General features: G+C 38.9%; 1 long non-coding RNA gene across 1 annotated transcript; it reads left to right on the top strand.

Annotated features, from left to right (window-relative positions):
• The first annotated feature begins 5731 nt into the window (after nt 1-5731).
• LOC116582427 lies at nt 5732-26729 on the top strand. Its single transcript, XR_004282428.1, has 3 exons — nt 5732-5744; nt 18870-18876; nt 26673-26729. It is a non-coding gene; the product is annotated as an uncharacterized LOC116582427 (long non-coding RNA).
• Nucleotides 26730-26972: the final 243 nt, after the last annotated feature.

The following is a 26972-nucleotide window of genomic DNA, read 5'->3' as shown; positions in this document are numbered from 1 at the left end:
AATTTAAAAAAATGTCTGGGGCACAGTCTAATAGAGACCTCCATGATTTTTGAGGATTACTTCTAGCAGCCTGATAGGTTCTCAGGATGAAGATCAGAGAAGAATCCCCTTGTGCTACAGGTGGTGGTTAGGGTGTGGGAATATTGACTTTAAGTTGAACCCAGAGCACTCTATTCTCATTAACAACAGCCCACCCTCAAGAGAAACTATTTTACCACAGCTTAAGCCACTTACAGTTTACCACAGCCTACCTGGTATAGGGGAAGGGAAATACTCAACTTCAGGTCCCTCTAACCTTCCTGTCTCACTTAAGGACAGAGAGAAGGCCAAAAGCACTTCTGAAGGTCATAGACTCACAGAAGACTGAACCGTAATCATAAGATTATAGAATGTCCGAAGGAGCACGTGCACCCAAATGTTTATAGCAACAATGTCTACAATAACCAAACTATGGAAAGAACCTAGATGTCCATCAACAGATGAATGGATAAAGAAGATGTGGTGTATATATACACAATGGAATACTATGCAGCCATCAAAAGAAATGAAATCTTGCTATTTGCGACGACGTGGATGGAACTAGAGGGTATCATGCTTAACGAAATAAGTCAATTGGAGAAAGACAACTATCATATGATCTCCCTGATATGAGGAAGTGGAGATGCAACATGGGGGCTTAAGTGGGTAGGAGAAGAATCAATGAAACAAGATGGGATTAAGAGGGACACAAACCATAAGTGACTCTTAATCTCACAAAACAAACTGAGGGTTGCTGGGGGGGGGTGGGAGAAGGGGGTTGGGGTTATGGACATTGGGGAGGGTATGTGCTATGGTGAGTGCTGTGAAGTGTATAAACCTGGTGATTCACAGACCTGTACCCCTGGGGATAAAAATATATGTTTATAAAAAATTAAAAAATAAAAAATAAAAGATTATAGAATGTCCAGCCACACCCCCCTCATTTTAACACCGCATCAATATGGCCCCTGTCTAATAACAGGGGCTTACAGCTGAAACAACTACAAGCCTCAGACCCACTTTAAGAAGGAATTTCTAGGGAAACCCAAAGATAATGGGGGGGGTACAAAACACAGAACACTAGATGACATTTTAGACCCTGATTGCACAGCTATAGCAAACAGTAAATGGCCTAACTCCTAGTCAGATACACATGAAAGCTCACACTAAAGGCATATTTACCTTAGTTTCTTTTATGCAATACATCACATCTACCTTCCACTGAACGATTTCAAGACTGCTAAAAAGCAAAAGCAAAATGTGTACAGCACAGAAAAACATCAGAAACATATTCATGGTAAGAATTTTCCAAAATTAAGGACAGACACCAAACCACAGATCCAGGAAGTTCAGAGAACATGAAGCAGAAAAATATACCACAAATCTACCCATACACACATGTGTTAGTTTCTTAGGACTGCCATAAAGTCCCACAAACTGGGTGGCTTGAAACAACAATTACTGTCTCACAGTTCTGAGGACTAGAAGTTTGAAATAAAGGTGTCAGCAAGGCCATGCTCTCTCTGTAATGTATAGGAGAAGAATTCCTTGCCTCTTCCTAGCTTCTGGTGGTTCGTTGGCCATCTTTAACATTCCTTAGCCTGCAGCTGTGTAACTCTAACATGTGCCTTCATATTCACATGGCATTCTACTCGTGTGTCTCGTGTCTTCACAGTTATCTTCTTATAAAGACACCAGTCATGGTGGGATAGTGCCTCACCCTACTCCAGTATGACCTCATCATAACTATTACATCTAATATGACCCTGTTTCCAAATAAGGTCACATTCTGAGCTTCTGGAGTTAGGATTTCAACATACCTTGTTCTGGGGCAGGGAGACACAATTCAACTCTTAATTTTTATACTATAATTGAACTGCAAAAATTGAAGACAAAGAGAAAATTTTGATGAAAGTCAGATGGGAGACAAAGGGAGCACGTTACATACAGAGGAATAAGAATTATACCAGGCTTTGCTCTAGAAACCACACAAGCAAAAAGAGAGTGTAGTGAAATATTTACAGTTTTGAAAGAAAGAAACAAACAAACCAATCTCAAATTCTTTATTCCACAAAATTATCCTTCGAAAGTGAAGAGACTTTCTCAGACAAATAAGAACTGAGGGAATTTGTCACCAAGAAACATTCCTTGCTAGAAATGTTAAAAGAAATTATTCATAGAGAAGAAAAATTATATAGGTCAGAAACAAAGATCTATACACAGAAAGGAATATATGAAGGTAAAATAAAATCTTTTCTTTTTCTTAGTCTAATTTTATCTAACAGTTAACAGTGTATTCATAATAATAGCAACGATGTATTTGGTGACTATATCTTTTGCATAATTGAATGCATATAACAGCAGTATAATAAGGGACAGGAGGGACACATTGAGTATATTCTGTTATAAGGTATCCCCACTACCCATCAAGTGATAGTGTCATTTGAAAGTGTATTAGATTAGTTGTATACTGCAAACTCTAGGGCAACCACTAAAAAAGTCATAAAGAAGTACAGCAATGTGCTAAGAGAAGAGAGAAATGGAATCATATAAAATACTCAAAAAAACCCCAAGAATGCAGGGAAAAGGGTGGAAACACACACACACAGAAACAAAAAACAAGGACAATAACTAACAGCTAAAATATGGTAGATATCACACTAACTATATCAAAAATCACTTTAAATGTCAGTGATCTAATTATACCAGTTAAAACACAGAGACTGTGAGAATGGATAAGAAAAGCAAGACCCAACTAGATGCTCTCTCCAAGAAATCCACTATAAATATAAAAACACAGATAGATTAAAAGCAAAGGGATGGAGAAAGATGCAGAATGCCAACACTAATGAAAGGAAATCTGGAGTAGCTATATTAATTCCAAACAAAACAGACTTCAGAGCAAGAATATTTATCAGAGATAAACTGGGGCATTATGTAATTGTAAAGGAGTCAATTTTTAATATGTATGTACCTAACAAAAAAGCATCAAAATACATGAGGCAAAAACTGATCGAACTGTAAGGAACAATTAACAAATTCATAATTATAGTTAGAGACTTCAACACTCCTCTATTAGTAACTGACAGATCCAGCAGATAGAAAATCAGGATATAGCACCTTCAATATACTGAATTTTATTGACACTTATAGAACACTTGATCCAGAAGATGTGATCCATATATACAGTAGAATATTACTTAGCCATCAGAAATCATGGTTACCCAACTTCTGCATTAACATGGATGGTACTGGAGGAGATTATGCTGAGTGAAATAAGTCAAGCAGAGAATGTCAATTATCATATGGTTTCACTTATTTGTGGAATATAAGGAGTAGCATGGAGGACATTAGGAGAAGTAAGGGGAAAATGGAGGGGAAATCAGAGGGGGAGATGAACCATGAGAGACTGTGGACTCTGAGAAATAAATTGAGGGTTTCAGAGGGGAGCGGAAGGGGGGATGGGTTGACCCAGTAATGGGTATTAAGGAGGGCACATATTGCATGGAGCACAGGGTGTTATACGTAAACAATGAATCTTGGAACACTACATCAAAAACTAATGAGATACTGTATGGTGACTAACATAACATAATAAAAAATAAAAATAAATTAAAAAATAATGGATGATGCTTGCTGGGGAAAAAAAAAAAAAAAAGAACACCTGATCCCAAAACAGCAGAATACCTGTCCTTCTCAGTCTCACTTGGAACATTCACCAAGAGAGATCACACTCTGGGCAATAAAATAAGCTTAACAAATTTTAAGAGATAGAAATCTTTTCAATCTGCTGCTTTTGCGCGGGATCCTGGGATGAGCGAGTCTGTGTTTAGCCCTTTGACAGTGGAGTGTCAGTTTTCTATAGCCTTTTGAGTTTCCTGCACAAAGGCCCCACTGGTTTTCAAAGCCAGATGTCTTGGGGGCTCCTCTCTTTGGAGCAGACCCCAATGACTGAGGTACCTGATGGGGGCTCAAACTCCTCGTTCCTCAGGCCATATCTATGCAATACTTCCCACTCATGGGTCCTCATGCCAGTATTGGGGTTTGTGGCAAGCCTGTGTCTCTGCCCCTCCTTCCTGTCTCAATGTGTCCTTTCTATCTTTTGTTATGGAGGAGCTCTTCAGCTAATTTTCAGGTCTTTTTCAGAGAGAGTTGTTCTATATATAGCTGTAGATTTGGTGTGCTATGTGAGGAAGTAAGTACAGGGTCTGCCTGTGCCACCATCTTGAACTACCACTCCAACCTCATTTATCTAATCATGGATGATGTCATTATTGCCAAAGTTAGCTTTTCTAGCAACATAGACCTAAAATTGTTTAAGATCACTTAAAACTGGAGAGAAATAATAATATTACTTGCCACAAAATGGCAGAACTAGAAAGGACTATAGAGTTCTCTTACGCCGATTCCCTCAATTTACACATATACACATTCATTCAACACAACTGTAATGCCTCCCAGGAATCTATCAAGCACTGCTATTGATGCTCAAGATAAAGCCAGGAACACAATAAACCGACACTTGTAGAAAGCTTGGTGATGTCATCTCCTCCAGGACCATAACTCTCTACTCTACAACTGCTATGTCTCTACTTGTCTCCACTATGTAAGAATGGGAACAAGAAGAGTTCATGATGCTCTCCCAGTGTCATGGAAAACCCTGGAAGCAGCACCCCAAGCTGGGGTGGCCAACTTTTTCTGGTGTGGGCCATTTGCAGCTAACACTCAGAGTAGCTGGGGAATGGATCCAGCAGCCCAGTGAAAGCAATGTGTGTGGGGCCCAATGAGCTGCAAATGGCAAATGGCCCAGCTCTCATGGGGTTTACATTATGAATAAGGGAGTGAATATATACTAATATATACTAAAATATACTAAACAAAGAAATAAAATAAATAGTATGGCAAATGGTTGTAAGTAATCTAGAGAGCCAGGGAACAAAAGGCTTATAAATAGGTATTCTGGTCATCCTCACTGAGAAGTCTTCAGTAAAGATTTGAAGGATATAAGAGGGTGAGCCATGTAGATTGAGGAAAAATCATCTTAGGGAGAAAGAATTCAATACCAAAGAAGTTAAGTAATTCTTTTAAGGTCCACGAGTGTTGAGGCTAGTACCCAGATAACCTAAATCCTGGTTTGATTTTCTTCTATGGTACTGATGCCAAATTAATTATCATCACACAGTCATGTATTTTATTACTTAGCTCATATTTATGTATCACCATCTGCAGAGCTTTGGCAGAGGAGGGAGAACTTTCCTCTCTTTATGAGTTTTCACATATAGATTCTGATGTAATCTCTATGGTGGCCCATTGAGGTAGCTATAATTATCACTTACAGACAATAAAATGGGGCTCAATTAGGTTAAGCAGCCTGCCCAAAAAGCCAATAGCTATTAAAGATACAATTAGCGTTTAAACACAGTTGACTTACCCCACAAATCACTTGCTTTCCATCATATCATGCTTCTTAAATTGAATTATAAGTTCTATATTTGTGTGTTTTACTCTTATTTTTGTTCTTGTTTGTTTTACACAGGAAAAAAACAATAGCCACAAATTATTCTATATTTACATCTCTTATAAAATCAGACTAAACCCATCAGCTATTTGTTGATTTATATAAACAAATGAAATTTAGTATCAGTCAATTCAGTGTGAAAAATTCAATGCAGAATTCTAAAAGGTAGCTCAGTTTGCTCTCATCCTTAGCTTCTTTTTTGTTTTCAGTTATTTAATTTAAATTGTGTTATTAATTTGTGAATTGATAACACATTCACATTGTTCAAAATTCACAAGTTCTAAAATAGCATGTGATTAACTACTTCCCTGCCATTTTGCTCTTCAAGCATCCAGTTCTTCTTTTCAGAGGAAATATTTCATTTCCCCCAACTTGTTATATTTCCTTCCAGTGACATATTATTCAAACACAACCAGCTTCTAGAATGTAACTGGAATTTCAAAGATCAGATCAGGGTCAAGAGAAACTGGGTGTGACTAATATTCCTGTTCACCCACTAGACAAAGTCTCCCAAAGAAAAATAAATTTGTATTTTATTTAATTTGTGACTTCTCTGTTCTCCTACATTCTACACACTGCCCTCAGACTTATCTTTTTAAAGTGAATCTCCAGTCTTGTCAACAACCACTCAACTTCCAATGATCTCCCACTTGTGTGCTTTGTAGAACCCAGGCATCTCAGTTCGGAATTCATTGCCCTATCTATGTTACTTGTCTTATTTATCTTTAGATTATTTTTTAACTCTACCTTCCTGTAGGTAAAGTTTTATTGGCACTTAACATGAATTATTATTATAATAACTAAAGGGTTCCAGATTTTTAATGCAATCAATTGACTTTTTTTATCTTAGAGACCATCTAGGGGATGAAAATCCTCCCCCTTGCTAATAAATCAATTATTGAAATTCTGGGAACTAGACTGACTGATGGCTCTGGTTTACCTAGGCTGGAAGGGTTTTCCAGGACATGAGATGATCTTTGTTAAAACCCAAGAAAATCCCAAGCGCACCAGAAAAAGCTGGCCACCCCAGCTTGGGGTGCTGCTCCCAGGGTTTTCCATGACACTGGGAGAGCACCATGAACTGTTCTTGTTCCCATTCTTACATAGTGGAGACAAGTAGAGACACAGCAGTTGTAGAGTGGAGAGTTATGGTCCTGGAGGAGATGACATCACTAAGCTTTCTGCAAGAAAGGATATGGGGACTTTGCTGCCATGAACGATGTTCTTATTCCTGATCTGATCCCCAAGGATCATCTGCTTTTCCAAAGCTTTCTTTCTCTTTGGCAGTAATTGATGTGTATGCTACATTATCCTCTATCGTGCTCCCTGAAGTCAGAGTCAGGAAACAGTACAGGTATGAGTAACAGGTTACAGTGGACATTGGGTCCCACACATACTGCTTTCACTGGGCTGCTGGACCCATTCCCCAGCTCCTCTGAGTGTTAGCTGCAAATGGCCCACAGTTGCTCCCTTCTCTGCAGAATTGTCCTCACTGCTGTTTGCCAAGGGGGGGCGGCTGCCTCACTCAGGAAGTCATATATCCTTCACTCCCCAGGGACAGCCACTGGCCAGCAACGCCTGACAAAGGTTAAAGAAATTGGGTCTCTTGCCTCAAGATGGAACCAATCAGTTCATACCTCAGAGTCCCCCACAGACCAGGCTGAAACAATTCTCCAACTGAGATTACTTCCTTTGTTAGCTTTCTTCCCTAGTCTTATGCTGCTCCCCTTACTTCCTTTAGCCTAAAAATACTCCCTCAATATTTCACTTGATAGGGTGGCCAAATCAGTCTGATGTGCCCAGGATTTTCCCAGTTTTAGCACTGAAAGTCCCACATCCCATCCAACCCCCTGGTCCAGGGCGAAGAAGGGTGGTTGGTCACTGTGTCTCCGGCTCTGCCTCTAAGGAATCAGAACAAAGACATCAGCTTACATCACATATAAGCTAGGATCATGTCTGTAGGATCATATGTATGCTGTAACTTCCTAGACAGTGGGGTTGCCACTCCAGTGTAAAGGTCTGGACGGGATCCCAGTAGTCTATATGGTACTATTTGGTGAGTTGGAATAAGGCACCTCCCACCACCCAGTCTGAAACAACCCCACTGGCATCTGGCGTAGCAAACTGTAGTTGCATTTTGGGGAAAAGAGGCACCCTTTCCCCTGGAGGAAACAATTCCATGCTAAAGGGTATGGCTTGGCAAGAAAAGTACGTCCTGGATTTCTGGGCTCGGTGCTTTTGTGCAGCACACACGCTGACTGGCTGGCCGCACACGCAGCCCTGGAGTAAAGCAAGGAGAACAGCCTTGACCCATTTCCATTTTCTCTACATCTTCCCTCACCCTGCCAAGTAAATGATATCAGGGTGGCACATTCAGATATGCAAGAACAGTAAACTTGGCTTGGGCTCAGCTCTCCATAAAAGGTAAGAGAGAGAGAGATGCAGGCAATCCAGTAAATCAGAAGAAAGCTAGTCTAGGAAATTCAAGGTAAAACCCTGCTTTCTATAGATTAGAGCATGGATTATATTCTGCACTTTTCCAGGGAAGCTCCAAATTTATAAACTCTTTGTGCTCCACCTTCTAGAAAGGAATGGAATTAGAACCACGTCTTTGGCACATAATTACTCTGAATTGAACTGCCACCATCATTTAAAAGGGAGACTTTGAAAAACCACAATGAACTTGAATATATTTGACGTGGAATTCATGCACAGAGCTACAGTCATGCTCAGACAATGTTTGGCTGGTGAGGAGAAATAAGAGATGTCTTGAAACTACAGTTTTCAGGTACCAAGTAACCTTAACTTGTTAGGTCTATAGATCATCCCTGGATGGAAATCAGCGAGAAAACCATTTCACTGTCACATAAGCTACCAGTTTCAATAAATCTTCCCCTTCTCCACAGATTTCAGCATAGGGCTCTAAGTTACAGGGGGAAAACTGAATTTTTTTCTTATATTTTTTGGTATGCCGCCTATAGTAATAGAGCAAACAAACAAACACAAGACATCCTTTAACACAACAGAATGTTTAGTTACCTAGGAGTGAACGAGGCCATGGGAGGAATGAACTTTGCTTGATTTCCAGCTGAGCTATACAGAAAGAGTTAGTCTTTGCCAAATGTCTTTCAAGAGCTTTGTGATAAAACCATATCCAATAATACTGCAACTGGGTCATTACCCACACATTGCCAGGCCAGTGTTTCAAAGAGGTCTGATACAATCTCATGGATAGTTCAAGTTGGAACTCCTCCCCTGACATCTCAAAAATCTATAGTAGCTGACAAGAGTTATTGAACTTGCAGAGGCGGAGGGAAGATAACGGACTTAAAGAATCATGTCCTCTATGTCTGGAAACAGTGGAACAATTAGACCTGTTGGAAAAATCTACACAAACTACAAAGGGAGGATGTTCTTGCCCCTGAACTTGGCAAACAGAGCACGGGAAGTCATAGAAAGTACAGATACTGCTTATGCAATATCCAGGTGAATACTGGAACAGAACATTTCTCCCTTTCTCTTGAGGCTTTATTATTCCAAAATCTCCACCAGGAACATAAATTACAGGGGAAAACGGAAAGCCAAGCAGAGTTGGAGTCATTTTCATTTCTGACCTTATTTTCTTAGTCCCCCAGAGAGTTAGTCTTCCTCGCTGTCTCCTTCCCTAGGAGAAGACCCTGTCTCTTTGGCAGAGACTTCCCACCTGGAAAATCTTTTCCGGAGTGATTTTGCTTGAGGTCATCTTGAAGAGAATGTATGAGCTGAGGCTGAGGCTGCCCCTCATCTCAATTCCACTGACTCGAGGAGCAGAGAACACTCACTCACCTACCCTACCTGCCCCCATTGCTCATCCCAGGAGTGGAGTGTCTCTTCCCAGCAGGCCAGTCATACCGTGGTCCACTTCAGCCAGCCAGACGTACCCAATCCATGGCACCATCTCTTAGGCCATGGCAGCATCCACGGCAGAGCAAGTGTCTCCAACACTCAGTCTGCCAGAGTTCCAAGGATTCGAAATCTGCTTCTGGGCTCTTAGAGGGCAGGGCCTGAAACCAGAGCCATGCTTCTGCTGAGTTTTAGAGGTTATTGTTGTTGTTGTTGTTTAAATTCTGAAGTTCTTTCACAGAGAAAGGCCTACAGCTGTAATATCCCAGGGCCTCTGAAGTCAAATAGCTGGATATACATCCTCACTCTGTCACTTTGGGCAATTCTTCAATTTCTTTGTGCTTCTGCTTCTTCAAATGTGAAGCAGAGTAGCGCAAATAAAATGCTTACCAATATGGCTGACTTACAGCCAGTGCCTCAGGTATATTTCCCAAGAGGATCTTAATCATCATCTTTTATTGGTCAAGTTCTACAGATCCTTTCTAAAGAAATGCAGGCAAGTCATCTCTGATGCCCCTAGTCTGGTTAGTTCTTTTCCTGCAATGTCCATTTTGCATTATGTGTTAAATTAATTAAGCACGTATTTAAATATTTGATTTAAATATTCAATTTAGACATTGGGGAAGGTATGTGCTTTGGTGAGTGCTGTGAAGTGTGTAAACCTGGTGATTCACAGACCTGTACCCCTGGGGATAAAAATATATGTTTATAAAAAATTTAAAAAAAATTAAAAAAAATATTCGATTTATTTATTTGAGAGAGAGGGAGAGAGATGGAGAGGGAGAAGCAGACAACGCACTGGGCACAGAACCCACCATGGAGTTTGATCTCACAACCGAGAGATTACAACTTGCGCTGAAACTAGGAGTCAGATGCTTAACCAACTGAGCCACCTAGGCACACCTAATTAAGCACATATTTATTGAGTTTCTTCCTTGTGCCAGACAAATACGAGGCACTAGGAGGATAGCAGTCAACAAATAGGCCTTCTCTCTGTTCTCACAGAGCATATGATCAAACGGGGGGGGCACAATTAAATAATGAATTATAATGGCATATTTAATTGCCATTGTAAGTTACTATGTAAGAAGAAAGAAAGGAACCTGATATATAGCAGAAGGGCTGGGCCATGTTCCCTTTGGTATGATGTTTACACTGACATAGAATAGAATGGGGAGAGCATTCCATGGCAAGAAGCATGGCCTGCATTTGAGAAATGGGTCAGGGCAATAAGTCATGGAGAGAGATCAGTGTGAGATGACAGTGGTGAGGTGGATGGAGGCCAGAAAATTCAAGAATACTGGAACTGTTAAGGATTCTCTTTGGAAAATGGGATGTCATCAAAGGGCATTCAGTTAAGAGAATACATAATCATATTTCTATTTTTTAAATGTCATTCCAGATGTACTACAAGTAATGGATAAAAGATGGATTGGAATACATATGGCGCAGCTAGTTTGGTAGCATTTGCTATGTGCTTAGAGTAAAACAGAGGCCAAGGTGGAGAGGACTGGAAGGACTGAGGAAATACTAAGAAGGTAAACCTGACAGGACTCCATGGTTGAGATGAGATAAGGAATGAGGAAAAGGAGGATGTCAGGAATGACTCATGAACTTGGGGCTTGGACAACTGTGGGGGGGGGATGGTGGTACCACTTTGTGTGTTGAGAACGTTAGAGGAGAAGCAGGTTTGGTGAGGGCCAATTCCAAGTTCACTTTTGGACACAGAGACTTTCAGATGTTGGTGATAACCTCCAAATGAGATGTCAGGTAAGCAGTGAGTATAGCTCTATGGCTCTCAGAGGGAGTGTTCTGGGGTAGGGACATATACTGAAAACTGTCACCATACAGATGATACTTGTAAGTTTCTACTAATCTCCCTCTCCACCCCACTAGAATGCAAGTTCTCTGAGAGCATGAATTTTGTCTTTTATTTTCATACCCTTTGGGACTGGCTTATCTTACACATGTAGAGGCAAATGATTTTCAGATTCCCATTAGAACACTCCCACATAGTTTCCCTGAGCACATTTTATGCAACTGTCATTAAAATATCTTTCATCTTTTTCAACTACTCAGTAATTCCTAGAAAGCTCTTCAAATAGAAAAGAGGAAGATATTTCCAAAGCTGAAGAATGAATCTGAGAATCCCTTGACCAGAGACATGCTCATTCATCCCTCTGTATTAGTTAAGGTAAATTAGCCCAGGCTCTGCAACACATAAACCTGGAAAATTCTGGCTTAACACACAAAAATTATTTTTTTCTCCCTTTCCACTCCAGTGAGGGTTGAAAAGAGCCACCGGAGGCTGTGTTCCACTCAAGGACCAAAGCTCTTTCCATCTTATAGGTAGGCTTTCCCCCAAAGTCTTCAGAGTCCTCGACATTAAGTTTATGGGTGAAGAAAGAGAAAGGATCATGAGTGGTAGGTTTCTATGGACCAGTCCTGGAAGAGTCACCTAGCCTGGTGGCTTACACTCTATTGACCATCACTCAGACACATGTTCACACCTAACTACAAGGGAGACAGGAAAAAGTGGTTCTAGCTGTGTATTCGGGTGCCAGGTATTCTCTTAGGCACTTGGGACTGCCTGATGAACATAGTAGATGTGCTTCCTGTTCTCATGATGTCTAGTGGGAAAGAAGAAAAATCATGAGAAAATTTAAGTACAGTTTGGTGAAAGTCTAATGGTTTGGGGGAGCAGTTAAGAGGAACTTAACTTAGCACTTCATCTGGTATTCACTGGGCACCCCACAAATGTCTGGGGGAATAAATGAGAAAAACATTTTTGTTAAGACTGCTTACATATTTCTTCTCACAGAATTTACAGTCTCCTCATGCAAGCCACTTAACCTCAACCTCATATATCGAAATGTTGCCTACTAGAAAAGACAGACTTATCTATTTTTAAATTTTCAATATCAAAAAAAATTTTCAATATCATAAACATTGTTTTCATTAACTATCTGAGACAACTAAAAATAAAGGCATAACCAAAATTGCATCAAGGTTCTCCACCACTGGGTGGCTCAGTGGGTTAAACCTCCGCCTTTGACTCAAGTCATGATCTCAGGGTCCTGGAATCAAGCCCCCCATCAGGCTCTTCCCTCAGTGGGTAGCCTGTTTCCCCCTGCCGCTGCCCTGCCCTGCCTCTCTGCCTACTTGTGATCTCCCTCCGTCAAATAAATAAATAAAGTCTTCAAAAAAAATTGCATCAATGTTCTAAATGTTATCATATAGGAAAGATAGTACTAATTTTCAAAGCATTAGGGAAAGAAATAAAAAATAATTTTCAACTAAGTTATTGTTTTTTATAGTGCTTTCCAGCTTTTTTTTAGCTTTTATTTCCTCAAATGAATGGGAGACTCCCAAAGGTTCCTCTCTATAAGTCCTCTATATATACAGCAGGTATAACCAGCGAAAGAATGATGTGGTGGATAATGATTTTTGTTGTGTATCAGTAACTACGAGGACAGGAGGCTATGAAGTCCACTGCCCAGACAGCCGGATTCTGGAACTGAAAGCCTGACCTTGATTTCTGAAGCCACTGCCAGCTAGATGCCCGATCCTAAAAGAATTAAATGAGATAATTTGAGTACAGTGTCTGTGCCCAGCCTGGCGCGCAGTACCTGTGTGCTAATGTGGGATACTGTCATTGTTATAAGCCACGTGAAAGCAAGCAGGATGATTTTGACCACTAGGCAATTTCGCCTATGACAGCAGAGTCAAATCTTGAAGGCTAATTTTGATTTCCAGGTATGTTAGGATCCTTTGAGAAGCCACAGATTGTGCCATAACAAAACAACAGGCTTTGTATAAGGCAAACCTAGATAATTCATAATCTAAGCAATTACCACTTTCCACCTGTCTTTTTATTTTCATTTGCAGCTAAGTGCTGCTTTCCTTCCATGCCAGTATCTGAATAAACACTTAAATTAAAATAAATGAAAGAGAAATTCTTGGGGCAGAAACCATGTCCCTGATTAATTCAGGATTGTGCTCACCCTTTAACATAGGTGGAGACATTTCTGCAAGCCAGGATTGATGGCTGAAAGGAACAGAAGATGCACTTCAACTGTACACATTTCCCAAATGATCCGCTTTCCATGACCTTCATATAAAACCCAAAGGTGTTTACTGGCCTTGTGCATGAGCACATCACACGCTGAGGCAGCTGCCTTTCCTCACGGTACCCATGAAAGGTTTTAGATTAGGAAGCAGATGAGGTTAAATTGCTTCATTATTTACTCATTGGGGGGAAAATCAATTTCTGGAATATAATCCTATTGACCTGACTGGCACCAACGAGGAGCATAAGTAATCACAACCCTAAAATAAATATCCATTCATACTCAAAAAGACACCTATACTCACCCTTCTCCTTTATGCATTAAGGATAGCAAACAACCATGCAAGCCAGACTCAAGGCTAATGCGCCTCTTTTTTGAATATGTCACTAAAACTGGATGGTGAAAATTCTGCTTATTTGGGTTTGACCTTGTAAAATTCACACATTATATGATCAAGGCTGTGTCTTTCCTGTGCTAGTTAATACTGAAATGATTATGTTGCCACCCAATAGTGAAACAGACAAATGCCACTGGAACAAAAAAAAGTACCACAAGATCCACTCGGCAATGAATTAGGGTACAGTCGAGAATACACAAGAAATGGTAACCCTCACTCCAGAGCCAGGCTTCATCAAGACTCAACCCCACTTTCTTTCTTTAAGAAATTTGAAGATACTTTGCCTTCCAGGTTTGTCCTTTAGCAAGGATGTCCTAAGCTTCCATCATGTTGAATTTAGCCTTGCAAGGATTTTTAATTAACAGCGATGATCCACAAGCCATGATTTATATGCAAGAAAGATGCCCTATTTTATCTTCTTTCCCCAGGCTATGATATATGGATGCTTCTAATAAGCCAAAGATAAAAGTGGTTTGGACCAAAAAGCACCTATTTTCTCAAAGATGCACATTAAGACTGCAGCTGTCAGCACGGAAATAAAGTAGAGCCCAGGTGACAGAAAATATAAAGGAAGTAGAAAATGATCAAGGTTTAATTTATGTTTTTAGGATTAGATCCTAATTTTTTTTTTCTGGACTCACTTAATTTTTACTCCAAGTACAGCACTCACTATATTTAAAAACTACAGTTTGGTGAGGGGTTATATGATGTATTTCTAAAGTTATATGACTCTATTTTATTTTATTATTTCCTTAGGACTATTTTAGGAGAAAGCTCTTAAATTTATGCATTCAAGTTCATGCTGCTGATAAGGATACACACTTATTACAGTGGTGCTGCTGTAGGTGAAAATATGTTAGCATCTCTCTTCTGATATAACTCTCAGTGGCATATTCTTTCGAGTATATCCAGTGTTGGAAAATCCTAATTCGTAGATGGATTAAGAATCTGTAGTCCTATAGCTCTGCTGTAAACTAGCCGGTTAGCCTTGCACTGTCGCTTAATCTCTCTGGGTCATGGTTCGCTTATACAGGTAAAGGTGTGACTGGGTTACATTATTGCCAAGAAACTTTTCAACTATAAAGTTATATGATTTTGTGACCTGACATCTGGAAATGGCTAGAAACCAGCATTGAAACTGGAGGAACTTTACATTTAGAAAGAGAAATTCTTATGATGTCATTTATTCATCCCCAGTGCCTGTGCCCGGCACTCTCCTTAGTGTTGGGGACATGTCAGCGAAAGGAAGAGAGACCTCTGTCTTTGGGAAACTTAAATTCTAGGTGGATAAGAGAGATAACAGACAATGAATGTAAGACATAAATCAATTATATAGCACTATAATATATTACAAGGTAAGTGCAGCAGAAAAGAATCAAAGTAGAGTGAGGCACGGAGGCTGAGTACAATGGTTCGGGGTGGGCAGGTGGTGACTCCGAATAGAGATGACCTCATTAAGAAGGTGAGGCTTATACAACGACTTGAAGGAGATGAGGGAGCTAACCACATGATGGCTTATGGAAGAACGGCTCAGACAACATGCACAGCAAAAGCAAAGGCCCTGAGGTAGGATCATGTATTTTGTGCTTGAAAAAGAACAAAGATGCCAGGGTGGCTGGAGCTGACTGAGCCCAGAGCAAGTGGTAGGAGAGGAGGCAAGAGAGGGAAGACGGCTGATTATGGAGGGCATGCTGGGCCACTATAGGGACTTTGGCCTTTGTTCCTAGTGAGATGGGAGCCATCACGATGCTTTGAACGCATAAGTGCTATCATCGTGATATTCTCTTATAGAGGACCACCCTGGTTGCTATGTTGAGAATACTTACAAGACAACAAAGTTAGAAGTAATGAGACCATGCCATTTTTGCTTAAGTATTTTGTAAAATCAGTCGCAACAGATCTCCAGATTTTGTATTTCTGATATTCTGAGATATCTGCTTACATCAATGACAATATTTCTGGAAGTGAGGATAATGATCACTGTTTAAAACTGTTAACAGGCACATAGTCAATACTTCAAGCTCATAGCATTTTGAGGGATAGGAGGGCACAGATTTGCGACAGAAAGATAATTGTTCTTTGTATTCTCATGTCTCTGAGCAACTGTGAATACCTTGTCCAACTCTTTAAACGGTTTCCTATTGTGTCATCCTGTTCTTTTTATTACAATAAACTGCCTTTCTCCAGCCTTGTTCAATAAGCATTAAGCCCACTGCCATTCATTTCTATCCTGGGAGGAAATTAGTATGACTTCTGCATTACTTATTAAAGCGATGGTTCTCGTTTTAACAAACAATGTGCAATTGTTGCCCTATTTGTGGTTATGAAAGCATAACCTTGAACTCAACAATTGCTCAGCGACTATCACAAGCACAGCTGAGACAAGCTTGCCTGAAAAATATTCAGCACATTCTCTATTATCAGCACTGTCCAACAGAACTTTCTACAATGATGGCAATATTCTTTATCTATGCTGTCCAACGTTGCAGGATCAGGCACAAACGGCCACTGAGAACTTGAAATGTGCCTCATATAACTGCAGAACTGAGTTTTTAATTGCCTTTAATTTTTATTAAATTAACTATAAATATAAATAGCCTCACATGGCTAATGGCTACTATCCTGGATAGCACAGGTTAAAATCCTTATTCTAGGGGCGCCTGGGTGGCTCAGTGGGTTGGGCCGCTGCCTTCGGCTCGGGTCATGATTTCAGGGTCCTGGGATAGAGTCCCACGTCGGGCTCTGTGCTCGGCGGGGAGCCTGCTTCCTCCTCTCTCTCTCTCTGCCTGCCTCTCTGCCTACTTGTGATCTCTCTCTGTCGAATAAATAAATAAAATCTTAAAAAAAAATCCTTATTCTATATTGTGTCAGACTAAGCATGAGGCATTCCTGCCCCATGTTGTTTCAGTATCTCTTAGAAATGCTTCTCTTGAATGTTCTTTGAAATTATGTCACCGTCACTCAATAAGGAAACTTAAAAGAAGCAGCCCTATGAAATCCACTGCTATGTTCACTGAAAGTAGATTATTGAGGGCATTGATAATCGTGTAATATAGGCCCTTAATTCTCTGGCCTCAATAGTAGGCAATGGTATGGCTGTTTTCAAAACAACTTGTTGGTATGATGTAATTTACTGTGTTACATCTTTGCCTTTGCTGCAGGGAAGCACAGAACCAAAGAGTGCTCTATCTCTTGCGAGAAGATACTACACCGAGCCTCCTGGGCTATGTTCCATGTGCTTATTTTAGATTGAACCTCTTTGTCTTACTTTTTACTACCATTACACACCCTTTGCTGATTTGCTTATTTTCAGTGTTATTGGGTGGTATTATATTCATTTTTGTATTCTACATACAAGCATAATAGAACAGAACTCAAGCCCTGCCTTTTTGGGGGGAGAACACACTCAATCTCTTTCTTCCAAGTATGACTCCCCAAGTCTGATCATTATTTTTGCTTGTCTCTAACATATAACCAAATTCTACCCATATCATGTCCATTGTTGACCTCATACTCATCCTCTGACACATCTTAGAGAAGAAAATGAGAATAAAAAGATATACTTTAAGTTAGGTTACAATTTATTCATTTCAGTATCATGCTTGCTATGTTACTAAAAATTTTGGTATTATAAGGGTTTCATATAAATTGGCATTTATGAAATCTTTGAGTTATACTAGAGAATTTAGCATGTCCCTCCCAAAGATTGAGATCATAGCTGTTTGTTAGAAAAGGAACAATTTCAGAAAATGAATAAGACTGGTTTTAAAAAATATGCATATCTATGAGTCTATGACTCATGGATCATTAATGACAGTCAACTGTCATTTTCCTGTCCTGGCTTGAGCTTATTTCGAGATTCCTCTATTTTTTAAAAAACACATCTCTATGTGGCTTTGTCTTCTAAGCCAAACTTGAAACAACTTGATAAAGTTTATTATGTGGAGTCTATCAGGGCACCTGGGTGGCTCAGTGGGTTAAGCATCTGCCTTCAGCTCAGGTCACGATATCAGGTCCATGTCGAGTCTGCTTCTCCCTCTCCCTCTGTGATCTTTCTTGCTCTCTCTCAGATAAATAAAATCTTAAAAAAAAGAAACGTGTGTTTTCTGTCACCAGTGTTCCTGATGGCTCACAAAAGTTTGACTCAGTTACTTTATTCCTGGGCTTTATGAAACTCCTCTTTCCCACTTGAAAAAGTATCTGTCTAATTTATAAGAAATGCTATATTTATAAGCATTTTTATAAGCATTATATATAAATGCTAATTTATAAGGGACTGAGTCAGTGCTCTGCAAAGGGAGAGACAGTGCTTGCTGTTCTAGTAGAATCCTTGCTCTAGTCCCAGTTGGGCAGTTTGGGCAATGTTTTGTCATTAGCTGCCAGAGAATCAAGAGGTAAGTAATCTTGAATGGAAGGGGAAAGAAATCAGGCTTTGAAATACAGAAATCATAATGCCTAATATCATACAGTAGAGTTGGTATATTTGGGCAGGTAAAACAGCCTTGTTGTTGATGGGAAGGTGACCGTCTTTTCACCCTAGCCACAAAACACTGTACATTATATTTACTGAGGGGACATAAAAGAGGAGACATCCCAATCTTCACAATTGCATGTGCTACATGTAAATTACTGCTCAAGTACATAACTCGGAAGTCGATTTTTCTAACATCAAAAAACTGGGAACAAATGATAATCTAAATTCTTTATGCGGGAAAACCAACTTTTTTTTTAAAAAAATGAGTTCAGTATCCAGTGACTTATTTTACATTTATTTGCAACAGATCTTTTTGTTATACGAACTCTGTAATTTTAACTAAAAAATGTACAAGTTACAGTCCTTTTCCTCACATCACAAGGACAAAATTCAACTGAACAGCTAACTCTTAAATAATTAAAGAGGAAAGTAGGTCAATGCCACATATTAAATGACTAGTTCTGAAGACAGCTCTATCAGCTACTGTGATTTTAGAGATGTCTCTCAAAGATGTAAAGTTATTAAGCTATCTTTGGAGCTAGTCTTTTGCTTCATTTAAATGTATGGAATTGACCTCAAAGATTATCCTCATATTGAATTAAATATTAACTTAGTTCTGCTTCATCGTTTAATACACGACATTTATATTTCAAGATAGAAAATAACTTTTATTGATTTTAAAACTCTAATTACAATAGAGCTCCTTAACAATGTGTCCTTGGAACATGGTAATTATCCTGACACTCTTATCCACCGTGAACTATGTTACATTTGGACTCACTTAAAAAACCACCCACGTGTAGTCATGCCCCTCTTTATTCCTTCCACCCTCTATGAAAGAAGACTGGCATGAATGAGTTAGTCTCCACATTCTCACCTCCTACTCTCAGACTTTTATTCCCTCTGCTTCGAACAGGTTTTTATTAAAGTCACAAGTAACCAACCTACTCAACATCAAGCCCTATGATCAATTTTCAGTCCCTACCTTACTTGACCTCTCAGCAATACTTGACACTCTTAAGGATACTCTTCCTTGAAACTCTTCCCTCTTGGGCTTCCAGATTTCCCCCTCCGGCTTGCTCCTTCCCGATTTCATTTGAAAACGTACTCTCATCTTCCTGAATCCTAATTAATAGTATCTAAAAGAACGGTCTCTGTCCCTCTTCTCTATCCACAATTTATCCCTAGGTGATCTCATCCAGTCCTGTGACTTTTAAAGACTATGTAGGTGGTCATCACCCCCAAATTTATGTATTCTGCCCTGACACCTTTCCTGAATATCAGATTCATAGAAGCAACCACCTGCTTGAAATTTCCACTTGGATTAAGAAATATAACTTTTAATTCCCCTCCCAAGTCTACTGCTTCCTCAGTGTTTCCTGCATGTTATTATGCAGTAACTCTATTTGCCCATTTGTTTAGACTTAAAACCTGGGAGTCATATTTAATTCTTCCCTTTTCCTTCCACCCTTTTTCCAGTCTATTACCAAGCCCTACTGGTTTTTTTTTCTTCAAAATACATCACTTTGAGCACTTCTTATTTCTGTCACTGCACTGAGATAGGACTGTTACAATGTTTAGCACAAAACTTTGAAAACATCTCTTTCTCTTAGACTCCTTATTTAATCCATCAGCAAATCCTGCCAAGCTGACTTCAGACTATATCATGAATCTCACTGCTTCTCATAAATCACAGTCATCACCCTACCCTGGGTCATCTTCATCTCCAGCTGAGAATACGGCCATAACCTCCTAACTGCCCCACCCTTGGTCCCCACTTTCACACTTGTGCTCCCTCCCCCAGTACAGAGTGATAGCTCACAAGCGTAAACCAGAAGAGTCCTTTCCATGCTTAGAATTCTTCCTTGGTTTTCCAACATAACACACTTAAAATCCAAAGTCCCCACCATGACTTGCAAAGCTCTATATGATCTAGGCATGGTCTACTTTTCCGTGGATTTATCTTAGGACACTCCCTTTCTAGCTCTCTGAGACACACTGCGCTTCTTGCCACTTGGTGTACACATAGGTCTGATCCTGCCTCAAATATTGCACCAATCTTATACCTATAATGCACATTACCACTTAAATTCACGTGATTCACTTCCTCCTTTCACTTAGGCTTGAAACGTCAAGTCCTCAGAGAGGTCCTCCTGGCTCAACTTACCTCAGGACGCAATGATAAGTTTCACCCAAAAGGATGACCTGATGTAATCAGACAAACTTCACGGAGGCCACTGATCTAGTGAACAGCCACCTGATGGGAAGCTGGATAACTCCAGAGCTGAAGCTCAAGATTTGCATTCAGATATCACAGGGTCAGCCCTTAGTGCAACCATCCTATAATCTCGTAACTGTGGACCTCAGCTTGCTCATTTGTAAATAAGGTACAAGATTAGGAGGGGATAGCATTGTTGTAAAGGAGATGATAAATGGCCTGACCAGGGGCGCCTGGGTGGCTCAGTGGGTTAAGCCGCTGCCTTCGGCTCAGGTCATGATCTCGGGGTCCTGGGATCGAGCCCCGCATCGGGCTCTCTGCTCAGCAGGGAGCCTGCTTCCTCCTCTCTCTCTGCCTGCCTCTCTGCCTACTTGTGATCTTTGTCTGTCAAATAAATAAATAAAATCTTAAAAATAAATAAAATAAAATAAATGGCCTGACCAAATAATTTATCAACCAAACTGGGACACTTTAAGGGAGAAAGGGGAAACTTTTTTATTTTATGTGTATTGTCTTTTTGAAATTATCATAAAGTAAAATGAGATTTTTCTCATTGGTACAAAATGTTAGCAGGAGAAAATCCCATAAATTTTATCATATGCATAAATGTGTGTTAGCAGCACCACAATCAGTATACAGAACACCTCAATAAACTCCCCGTGCTGTGTCTTTATAGCTACATTGTCCCTCACACCTATCCCGGGCAATAACTGATCTGTTCTCCATCACTATAGGTTTTTTTTTTTTTTGGAGCCTCATATAAATGAAACCATAAAGTATATAACCCTGATATTGGCTTTCTTTTTTATATATTTAATTTTTTAATTTTATTTTTTACATTATGTTGGTTTCCACACAGTACTTCATTTGTTTTTGATGTAGTGTTCCATGATTCATTAGTTACATATAACACCCAGTACTCATTGCAATCCGTGCCTTCCTTATTACCCATTTCTCTCTCTATTCACCCTATTTCCCTTGAGATCTACCCAAGTTTTTTGTTTGTCAACAGTTAGTTCTTTTATTACTGAGTATTTTGCCACTGAATGACTGACTATACCACAGTGTGTTTATCCATTCACCTACTGAAGGACATTCAGAATCGTTCCAGTGTTCAGCAGTTATGAATAAAGCTGCTTTAGGCAGTCACATGCAGGTTTTTGTGTGAACATGAGTATTCATTTCTTTAGGGCAGGAGTCATCAAACTACATATAGTGCTCATATCAAATCTGGTTTACGACCAGTGTTAATAAATAATGTTTCATTGGAATACAGCCACACTCTATCATTTACATAACACCTCAGGCTGTTTTTGCATTATCACAGCAGAACTGAATAGTGGTGACAGAGACCATATGACTTGCAATGGCTAAAATACTGATGATCCACCCTGTTACAGAAAAAGATTGCAAATTTATGTCCTGGGGTAAATACCCAGGAATGGTACAACTTGGTCATATAGTAAGGGTTTAACTTTTTGAGAAATTGTCAAACCATTTTTCAGAGTAACTGAACCATGCTGTATTCCCACCAGTAGTGTGTGAGAGTTCCAGTTGCTTTACATCTTCATCAACACTTGATAATGTCAGTATTTTTTATTTTAGCTATTCAAATAGCTATACAGCGCTATGCCATTGTGGTGATCATTTGCATTTCCCTAATGACATTGAAATCTTTCAAAGTTTTTATTTTATTTATTTATTTATTTATTTTGCTATCCTTGCATCCTCTTGGGTAAAATGTCTGCTTAGGACTTTTGCCCATTTTGTAACTTGATTGTCCGTTTTCTTGCTGCAGAGTTTGGAGAGTTCTTTGTACATTCTGGATATGTACCCTTTCTCAGATATAAGATTTAAGAATATGTTCTCCAGGTGTATAACTTGACATTTTTTTCTCCTAATGGTGTCTTCCACAGAACAAAAGCTTTTTAATTTTGGGCACCTGGGTGGTTCAGTGGGTTAAGCCTCTGCCTTCAGCTTGGGTCATGGTCCCAGGGTCCTGGGATTGAGACCTACATCGGGCTCTTTGCTCAGCAGGGAGCCTGCTTCTCCCTCTCTCTCTCTGCCTGCCTCTCTGCCTACTTGTGATTTCTCTCTGTGTGTTAAATAAATAAATAAAATCTTTAAAATTAAAAAAATCTTTTTAATTTTGATAAACTTCAATTTTTTCAATTTGTTCTTTTGCAATCTGTACTTTTGGTGTCATGTCTAAGAACTCTTCATCTAAACTCATGTCACCAAGATGTTTTCCTATGTTTTCTTCTAAAGGCCTTATAATTTTATGTTTATATTTAAATCTAAGATCCATTAATTTTTTTAAATTATTTTTTATTTTTTATAAACATATAATGTATTTTTATCCTAAGGGATACAGGTCTGTGAATTGCCAGGGTTACACACTTCACAGCACTCATAGCACATACCCTCCCCAATGTCCATAACCCCACCCCCCTCTCCCAACCCCCTCCCCCCAGTAACCCTCAGTTTGTTTTGTGAGATTAAGAGTCACTTATGGTTTGTCTCCCTCCCAATCCCATCTTGTTTCATTTATTCTTCTCCTACACCCCTAACCCCCCATGTTGTATCTCCACTTCCTCATATCAGGGAGATCATATGATAGTTGTCTTTCTCCAATTGACTTATTTCGTTAAGCATGATACCCTCTAGTTCCATCCACGTCGTCGCAAATAGCAAGATTTCATTTCTTTTGATGGCTGCATAGTATTCCATTGTGTATATATACACCACATCTTCTTTATCCATTCATCTGTTGATGGACATCTAGGTTCTTTCCATAGTTTGGCTATTGTAGACATTTGCTGCTATAAACATTCAGGTGCACATGCCCCTTTGGATCACTACGTTTGTAATCTTTAGGATAAATACCCAGTAGCGCAATTGCTGGGTCATAGGGTAGTTCTATTTTCAACATTTTGAGGAACCTCCATGCTGTTTTCCAGAGTGGTTGCACCAGCTTGCATTCCCACCAACAGTGTAGGAGGGTTCCCCTTTCTCCACATCCTTGCCAGCATCTGTCATTTCCTGACTTGTTAATTTTAGCGATTCTGACTGGTATAAGGTGATATCTCATTGTGGTTTTGATTTGTATTTCCCTGATGCCGAGTGATGTAGAGCACTTTTTCATGTGTCTGTTGGCCATCTGGATATCTTTTTTGCCATTAAAATTTTGTTATTAGAGTATAGTTGACAAACGATGTGACATTAGTTTCAGATATACAACATAGTGATTCACCAACTCTACATGTTATGCTCTGCTCACCACAGTATAGCTCCCATCTTTTACCACACAACTCTACTAAAATATCATTGACTATATTACCAAAGCTGTGCCTTTTATTTCCCATGACTTATTTGTTCTATAACTGGAAGCATGTCTCTCACTCGCATTCACCCATTTTGCCCAATCCTTCTTCTCCCTCCCCTCTGGCAACCAGCTTCTCTGTATTTATAGGTATGATTCTGGTTTTTGTTTGTTTGTTCATTTGCTTTTTTTAGCTTCCACAAAAGAATGAGACCAATGATCTATTTTGAAATTAGCCCTGTAGGAATTGTGAGGTAGGTTAAAGTTAACTTTTTTGCATATTGATCATGAACTGTTCCAAAATCATTCATTGAAAAGACTATCTTTACTCCATTGGATTCCTTTTACACTTTTGTCAAAACTAAACAACAATATTTGTCTTTTTCTGGATTCTCTGTTCTGTCTATTGCTCTATATGTCTATCTACCCTCCAATACCACACTTTCTTATTTGTAGTAAAGCTATATAGCTTTATAGTTATAGTGATATAGTAAGCTTTAATATCTATTATAATTGTTCCTCTTATTTTCTTCTTCTTTTTTAAAGTTTTACTATAAATTCGAGTTCATTAACATACAGTGTAATACAGTTTCAGGTGTATAATATAGTGATTCGCACTTTGATACAAAACCCAGTGTTCATCACAAGTGCCCTCCTGAATCCCCCATCACTGAATTCACCCATCCCCCTGCCCACCTCCCCCTCTGGTAACCATCTCTATAGTTAAGAGTCTGTTTCTTGGTTTGCCTCCCTTTTATTCCCTTTGCTCTTTCTTTTGTTTCTTAAATTCCACATATGAGTTAAGTCATATTTACTCTTCTTTCTCAAAGTTGTTTTAGCTATTCTACTTCATTTTCCCTTCATACAAATTTTAGAGTCAGTTTGCCTATTTTTACAAAAAAATCCTGCTAGAATTTTTATTAGTATTGTTGAAAAATGACTGAGCAATTTGGGGATAATTAAGATCCCAAATTTGTTGTGTCTTCCAATCCAGGAACACAGCATGTCTTTTCATGTATTTAGGTCTTTTCTGATTACTTTCTCAGTTTTTTGTAATTTTCAAGATACAGATTATTGTATAATCAAGAAACAAGTTATATATAATCAAGATATAGATTGGTTTTTTATATATATTTAGTAGTTATAGGGCTATTCAAATTATATAGTTCACATTGGGTGAGTTTTGATGATTTGTGGTTTTCAAGGAATTGGTGCATTTCATCTAAATTATTCACAGAGTTGTTCAAAATGTTCTCCCTATCCTTTCCACGTCTGTGGGGGTTTTAGTGATAGCCTTTCATTTCATATACTGGTAATTCCTATCCTCTCTCTATGTTTCTCATATATTTACAAATGCTAGCTTTCTTCCTTCATTCCTAATGTTCCAGCTTTCACTCCTTGGTATCACTTCCTTTCTTTATCTTTTGTGTGTGTGTGTGTGTGTGTTACCTAACTAGAATTTATTTATTTATTTATTTATTTTTAGTGGTATAACACAAATTTATTAGTGAAATAGCACAAATGTATTCTGTAACAGTTCTGGAAGTCAGAAGTCCAGAAACAGTCTCACTGGGCTAAAATCAACAGGGCTGATCACAGCAGGGCTGTATCACTTCCTTCCTATCTGAACAATTTGCTTTAGCAGTGATTAAGAGTTTCCTTCATCTAAGAGTGTCTTTATTTCACTTGTATTCTGGAAGGATACTTTCTCAGAAAAAGGAATTCTGAATTGGTAGTTTTCTTCTAGCATTTAAAAAAGGTTCTACCCCTTTTTTTTTCTGGCCACCATGGTTATTAATGAGAAACTTCTTTATTTATTTTTATTTCATGTTATTTACATTTATTAAAGTATAATTAACATAACAGTATTATATTAGTTTCAAGTATACAATATACTTATCTAAGAATTGTGTGCATTACTCAGTGATAATCATCATAAGTGTACTCTTAATTCTCTTTATCTTTTTCACCTATCACCCCACCTGTCTCCTCTCCGGCAACCACACTTGTTCTATTTAAGAGTGGTTGTGTGTGTGTGTGTGTGTGTGTGTGTGTGTGTGTGTGTTTCTTTGCACATTTGTTTCTTAAATTTCACATATGAGTGAAATCATTTGGTCCTTATCTTTCTCTGTTTGACTTATTTCACTTAATATTAGACCTTCTAAGTTCATACATGTTGTTGTAAATGGCAAGATTTCATTCTTTCTTATGGCTGAGTAATAGTCTATTGCATAAATATGTACATCTTCTTTATCCATTTATCTATGGATGGATATGCACTGCTTCCATATCTTGGCTATTGTAAATCCTGTCACAATAAACATAGGGATATACATATCTTTTTGAATTAGTGTTTTTGGTTCTTTTTAGGTAGATACCCAGTAGTGGAATTACTGGATCACATAATAATTTTATTTTCACTTATAAGGAACATCCATACTTTTTTCCACAGTGGCTGTACCAATTAGCATTCCCACCAACAGTGCATAAGGGTTTCCTTTTTCTACACATCCTTGCCAAAACTTGTATTTTCTTATCTTCTTTTTTTTTTTTTTTTTTTTTTTAAAGATTTTTTATTTATTTATTTGACAGAGAGAAATCACATGCAGGCAGAGAGGCAGGCAGAGAGAGAGAGGGAAGCAGGCTCCCCGCTGAGCAGAGAGCCCGACGCGGGACTCGATCCCAGGACCCCGAGATCATGACCCGAGCCGAAGGCAGCGGCTTAACCCACTGAGCCACCCAGGCGCCCCTTTTCTTATCTTCTTGATTCTAGCTATTCTGACATGTATAAGGTGATATGTCATTGTAGTTCCGATTTGCCTTTCCCTGACAGAGAAATCCATTGTCATTTAAATAATCATTCTACTATAGGCAATGCCTCATTTTTCTCTGGCTGTTTTCAAGATTTTGTTTGTCTTTTGTTTTGAGCTGTTTAATTTTTGATTATAATGTTTCTACACTTGAATTTTTGAGTTTTATCCTGTTTAGGGTATATTCAGTTTCTTGAATTTGTAGGTCTTTTGTAGGACTGGGAAAGTTTTAAACTATTATTTCTTCAAGTATATTTCAACAC

The sequence above is a fragment of the Mustela erminea genome, chromosome X (assembly GCF_009829155.1).
Source record: "Mustela erminea isolate mMusErm1 chromosome X, mMusErm1.Pri, whole genome shotgun sequence".
Taxonomy (NCBI): Eukaryota; Metazoa; Chordata; class Mammalia; order Carnivora; family Mustelidae; genus Mustela; species Mustela erminea.
Note: the sequence above shows the minus strand (reverse complement) of the source record. Positions and strands in the feature narration are given on the sequence as shown.